We start from the raw sequence: 6,000 nt of genomic DNA on the forward strand, positions 1-6,000 counted from the left end.
ATTAATTTGCCTCCTGAAAAAAACCAAGTTATTAGCTTTACAGAACTTTTAAAACATTCTCTCAAATTTCAAAAATTAAATATTTTAGGAATTGAAAAGATGATTGTCAGACAACTAGTATCCTTTTATTGAAAAGAATATAAGAACTGGGGGTGGGGGTGTCTGGATGGCTCAGTCAGCTGAGCATCTTGATTTCAGCTCAGGTCATGAAGCCAGGGTCATGGGATCAGTTTTAAAACTGAGAAAAACACACCCCATGTTGGGCTCCATGCTGAGCATGAAATTTGCTAAAAATTCTCTTTTTGCCCCTCTCCCCTGCTTGTGGTCTCTCTCTCTAAACAAACAAAAAACAGGGGGAAATTCATTCAAGAAAATCTAAGGCACATAAAAATTTTTCTAAAAATCTATAAATTCATTTGTGTAAACATTTAAAAGCATGCCAGGTACTGCTTAACTCTGTAAAGAAATTTGCTGTTATTTCTGAACTTAATAAAACTAAGCTTAATGAAATCTGTATACAGTGGGAGAAAAGTGATCAATAGAATTGCTAAGAAATGCTAGAGAAAAAAATTTAATATTGATAAGGAAACATAACCTTATTGCTCCTCAATCTCCAAAAACTGATAAAATTATCTTCAGAAAGCATTGCCAGGGTATTCCTTTATTTGAATTATATACAATGGTTAATTTGGGGCATGGCCTACTCTGATTTATTAAGTAAAGTGTGGTAGTTGAAAGCTCATGTCATACTCCCTGGATTTGAATCTTGGCTCTGCTAAGATTGGGCAACTTATTTAAATTCCCTAAGACTCACTGGTGTGGGGGATAATAAAAGTACTAGTCTTACAGAGTTGGAGATTTAATGAGATAATGTACGTAACATACCTTGCTCACAATGAGTATTCAAGAAATAATAACTATCACTTTATTTTTTGGCTTTTTAAAAGTAACTAACAAAATTCAACATTATATCTTGGCTTAACTTAGTGGCCTGAATAAAATCAGCTGACATATCTACATGCCTTTAGTATAAAGTGAGTAAACTCAGTAAGGTAAGAAAGATAAAGAAGTTGAGCTTTGAAGGATTACTGAACTGTCACAAAGAGAACAGACCTAAAGGAAATAATTAATTTCTGAAGAAGAAAACTAGGTGTCACTTTGGAGAAAAACTGAGAAAAAGACACACCAATAAATAAGTAATGGGAGTTGGAACTAACCTTTATTTACTGAACACCTACTATTTATTTCCACCTACTGATGGAAACCAGGTTACTTTGGTCCCATATGTTATTTCCAGTATACTGCAATGTCTGCCTGAACTTAATGTTTTTTGTTTTTAAAGTTTATTTATTTTGAGAGAGAGAGCATGAACGGGGTAGGGAGGGAGGGAGGGAGGGAGACAGGGAGAGGGAGGGAGGGAGAGAGACAGAATTCCAAGCAGGCTCTGTACTGCCAGAATAGAAACCAAAGAGGGGCTCGAACTCACTAACTGTGGGCTCATGACATGAGATGTAATCAATAATTGGTCACTTAACCAACTGAGCCACCTAGGTGTCCCTCAACTTAATGTTTTAACCAATACTTTCTGTGGTATTGGTTCCTATGCTAAACTGAGAATGAAGTTGAGTTTAGGAAGAGAGGATTCTTGTAACTCCTGGAGATAATACTTTTGCTAAGATTAAATGTTAGGAAACCCAGAATGAGAAAAATCTAATATTTATTTATTTTGGGGTGGGGGGGGGAAGGGCAGAGAGAGAGAGAGACAGAGACAGAACCAGAAGCAGGATCCAGGGTCTGAGCTGTCAGCAAAGAGCCTGATGTGGGTCTCCAACTCAGGAACAGAACCAGAAGCAGGATCCAGGGTCTGAGCTGTCAGCAAAGAGCCTGATGTGGGTCTCCAACTCAGGAACTGTGAGATCACGACCTGGGCCAAAATCAGATACTCAACCGACTGAGCCACCCAAGCGCCACCAGAATGAGAAAAATCTAGAAAGATCCTCTGATTTCAGTCAGTCTTACCAAAAAAAGAAAATCAAAGTTAAGGAACACACAAGGGGCATACAAGATTTGATATAAAGGTTCCAGTTTAATCACTTACGTCTATTTGTTCTAAACAAATCTGAAATTTTGTGGCATTGTCAAATTAGCTCTTTATTCCAAACAAGCAGAAAATTGATATCTCAATGATCTAGTCCCTAGTGCTTTTCAATAAAAGATTTAATAATATTCAAGTAAATACCAAGAATTGTAAGGAAATTGGTAATTTTCATTTGCCTCAATTAGTCAATTAGCTTGAACTTCAAATATCCCAACAATGTTATTTCAAAGGAAACGTAATGCCTTTTTGAAAGTCTTGGTAAGTAGAACTACTAGGTATTCTGAAGTTTGATAAATTAGGTTGAGAGGTAAATTAGCAATCCACAGCTAATATTATAATAACACAGAATAGTGCTATCAATGATTAACTGAAATGTTAAATAGCTCTATACCATCAATTTGCCATAGACCTAACACTGATAATAGGGAGCGAAACATGCAAAATGACATATACAGATATATTCACTTCCAATATCTCACTCAGTCCTTTGAGTTTGAAAACAAGGTTCCAGGGGTGCCTGTGTGACTCAGTCAGTTACACTGTCCAGCTCTTGATTTTGGCTTACGTCATGATCTCAGTTTTGGGAGTTCCAGCCAGGTCAGACTCTATCCTGACCATGCATTCTCCCTCTCTACCCCTCCCCAGCATGTGCACTCTCTCTCTCAAAATAAATAAACTTAAAAATAAAATAAAACAAAAGTCCCAGAAGAAAGGCTATTAATGTCAAAGCTAAGTGATTTAATGAGTCCCTAATCATGGACTTTAAAATTGGTTTCAGTATGGGGTCTCAATAGGAAAATAACAGTTTACTGACCTGCTTGCTGATGCCTGTGCTGAAAAATACTTTTCTCCATAAAAAGGACATAGGAAGTAACCAAAGAAAGTTTATATGACACTATTTTCAAAAGGTATTGACTATATCAGTACATTTCAAAGGATGTCAGCTTTTTCCACACTAGGCTCAGAAACGTCCTTTCACAATTCTTTGCAAAAGGACGGCTATAGTATCTGGCCAAGAGGCTAGGATCAATCTGTAATAGTACCCACTCATTTTTGCCCAAAGAAATGTAGAGGTGACCCCTGAATAAAGCAGGTGTTGGGCTGCTGACACCGACTTCCCTCCCGCCCCTAGTTGAAAATGCACATGTAACTTGTGACTCCCCCAAAACTTTACTAATAACCCCTTTTGACTGGAAGCCTTACTGATAACATAATTAACACATATTTTGTATGTTGTATGTATTATATACTGTATTCTTACAATAAAATAAGCTAGAGAAAACAAAATGTTATTAAGAAAATCTTAAGGAAAATACACTTATACTATTATACTGTAAAAAATTCATGTCTGAGTGGACCTGTACAATTCAAACCTGTGTTATTTAAGAGTCAATAGTATTGTGGACCCACTCACTATACAAGTATTTATATGTTCCTCCTCAGAGACTGAAAATTAGTACTAATACCTCTGTATATGGTAGTTTCAGATACTGTAATTACATTTCAGTTTAACAGAGCAAGCATGGAAAATTTTTTTTTTCTGTAAGAGGCCAGAAAACATTTTAGGTTTTCTGAGCCACATGATCTCAGCAGGTACTCAACTATGTCCTTTTGCACGGAAGACAATATACAAATGAGTGAGCATGCCTGTGTTCTAATAAAACTTTATAAAAAATAAATACATTTGGTGGCCATGGTCATAGCAATGCTTATAGTTTACCCACCTCTGTATTGCCAATATAAAAGCCAATGGAACCATATCATTAAAAAGGCAGCCTGGTTAAATAAGTTATTTTGTGTATATGTGTTTTCCTCTATGTAAGTCTGTACCTGCTATAAAAAGTCCAGTAACAAACTTATCTAAACTTCTTCTGTATGAATCAGTTAATGGTCAGTCAATAAGAACTGTAATGCTTCAATTCTGATGTGACTATTGAAACATGTTTCCAAACTGATCGATAAATGCTTCAAAAGGTGTTAAATTTGACAGTGCTGGAGGGCAATGTAGTCTAATAAAAGAAATTAGCAGCCAGAGCAATGCACTTGCACCAAAGAACCCACAATGGGAACACTAAATGCTTTCAAGTTATGTTTAGGCAGTAAGAAAGAACGCTGATGGAGAAGTAAAATTTAAGTGTATTATAAAATGCAGGCCTAGTAGAAGTTTTTATCCTCCTAATGATTTTTTTTTAAGTTTTATGCTATCTCCTTTTCAAAAAAATACTATAAATTATTATTTTATTTTGTAATTCAGGTTGGTATTCCCATGCTGTTTACCCTTTACTGTAAATATTTAGGGTATTGTCAATTAGCATACTATTTTTATATGACTGAGATATTCAGCATTTAAGATAGAAAGAAAAAATCTAAGGCTACAGTTCTCAGAGCTCAACTGGGCATACATTGAGAAAGGAAAGGTGACATCTTAATTTACTACCAACCTTTTATATTACTACGAAGTTTGTAGAGATTTTTCTTCAACTTAAGACAAGGGTTTCTTTGACCTACTGAGAAGTTTCAAAATGTTCCCTTCAGGGATTTCTTGTTATTTTGCATATGTCAGCATTAAAAAGAAAAAAGGAGAAGCAACAGGTTACAATTTGCTGATCTACTGATCTCAGCAATAGATTAAAGCACTGCTTGACAGTCCTGAAAATTAGGTTTTAGTCAAGTTGGCCATTAATTGTTTATTTGGTGGTAAGGGAGGCAGTTCCTCCAGCTTGATGGACCTTGGTTTCCTCATCTATAGAGTGAGGAGAACCTGCTTGACTAGATACTCTAAAAGGCCTCTTCCAGCTCTATTATTCTAAGACAGCTAAGATGTCAAGCCACCTACTATCAAGACACGTGTCTCACATTTGAGCTGAGGAAAAGTGTGGCAAGGATTTAACTGTTTCGGCCCTCAACCCATTTGTGGTCCTCGCTCAAGGCACAAGGGTGTTTCTTCCCTGATCTGCTTTCTCCAACTCTTCCCTACTCGGGACAGGGAAAGGCTTTCCCACTGCCGCAATAACCCCAATTCTCCCCCTCACCCGGGTGTTTACCTACAGTCACCCTGCCTTGCCTTAAGGCTTAAGCAGGCACCGACTCCCCACAGCCCCTCGAATTCTCTCAGCCCCTATCGGATGGGAGTCACCAGAGCCCAGAGAGGAGCGCGCGTCTCCCCTCCGGGGTGGTCTCCTCTGTCCCGACTTTGGCCTCAACGCTCCCCCAAGAAGCAACTGTTTGGGCGCATTTCACCAAAGAACTTCCCCGATGACAGCCGGCTCTTCAGCAAGCTCAGCGGTTCCCGCCGCTTCCCCTCTGTTCCTCCCACCCCCCACTCCCCGCTCCCTCCCGAGGGGTGATTTTGAAAAACTAGGGAACAAGGCCTACCTGCACCGGCCAAGCCCTCAATCTGGGAAAAATGGGCGAGAAAACGGAGACCCTTTCCTAAATCCACTCAACTTGAGGCAGGAGGGGGTTCTCCTCCCCTGGACAGGAAGAGACAACAGCCTCGGCCGCGGGGACCGGCGGGGGATGGAGTTCTGAGCGCGCTGAGCCAGGCGCCGCTGCCAAACCTCCCGCCCCTGAGGACTACAACTCCCAGAGGCCTCTGCGAGAGCCAACGCGCCTTTCGCCGCAGAGCCCAGCCCCACTCCCGGCTTTAGGAGGTGGGGCGGTCAAGATACGCAAATCTCGTCTCCTCTGCTGCCTGCTGTTGGTTCCTGTGTGGGATGCTTCCCTGACGTTTAAAGGCATCGAGGACGAGGAACGCCATCTCCTGCAGTCTTTACACTTCCAGAGGTCACATAGGAAAGGGCTGACCTCCCATTATCAGTCTCTTTTCACAGGCCCTTCTGGCTAGTGTTCTGTACTGTCGTCACGTGCTTGAATCCCACGGACAACAAGGAAAACTGGTT

General features: G+C 39.9%; 1 protein-coding gene across 4 annotated transcripts in view; it reads right to left on the bottom strand.

The window, feature by feature from the left end:
- Positions 1-5,640, bottom strand: part of SLC38A9 (solute carrier family 38 member 9) — an 82,525-nt gene extending 76,885 nt beyond the window's left edge. For 2 of the 4 annotated variants that reach the window (XR_001430288.3, XM_015072552.3), the window contains exon 1: positions 5,474-5,631. The gene's annotated coding sequence lies outside the window, so the exon portion shown is untranslated. Of the gene's footprint in view, positions 1-4,539; positions 4,640-5,473 lie in introns of all 4 variants that reach the window. The other 2 variants (XM_015072553.3, XM_027041861.2) reach the window with 2 other exon arrangements.
- Between the last annotated feature and the right edge of the window lie 360 nt (positions 5,641-6,000).

The sequence above is a fragment of the Acinonyx jubatus genome, chromosome A1 (genome assembly GCF_027475565.1).
Source record: "Acinonyx jubatus isolate Ajub_Pintada_27869175 chromosome A1, VMU_Ajub_asm_v1.0, whole genome shotgun sequence".
Taxonomy (NCBI): Eukaryota; Metazoa; Chordata; class Mammalia; order Carnivora; family Felidae; genus Acinonyx; species Acinonyx jubatus.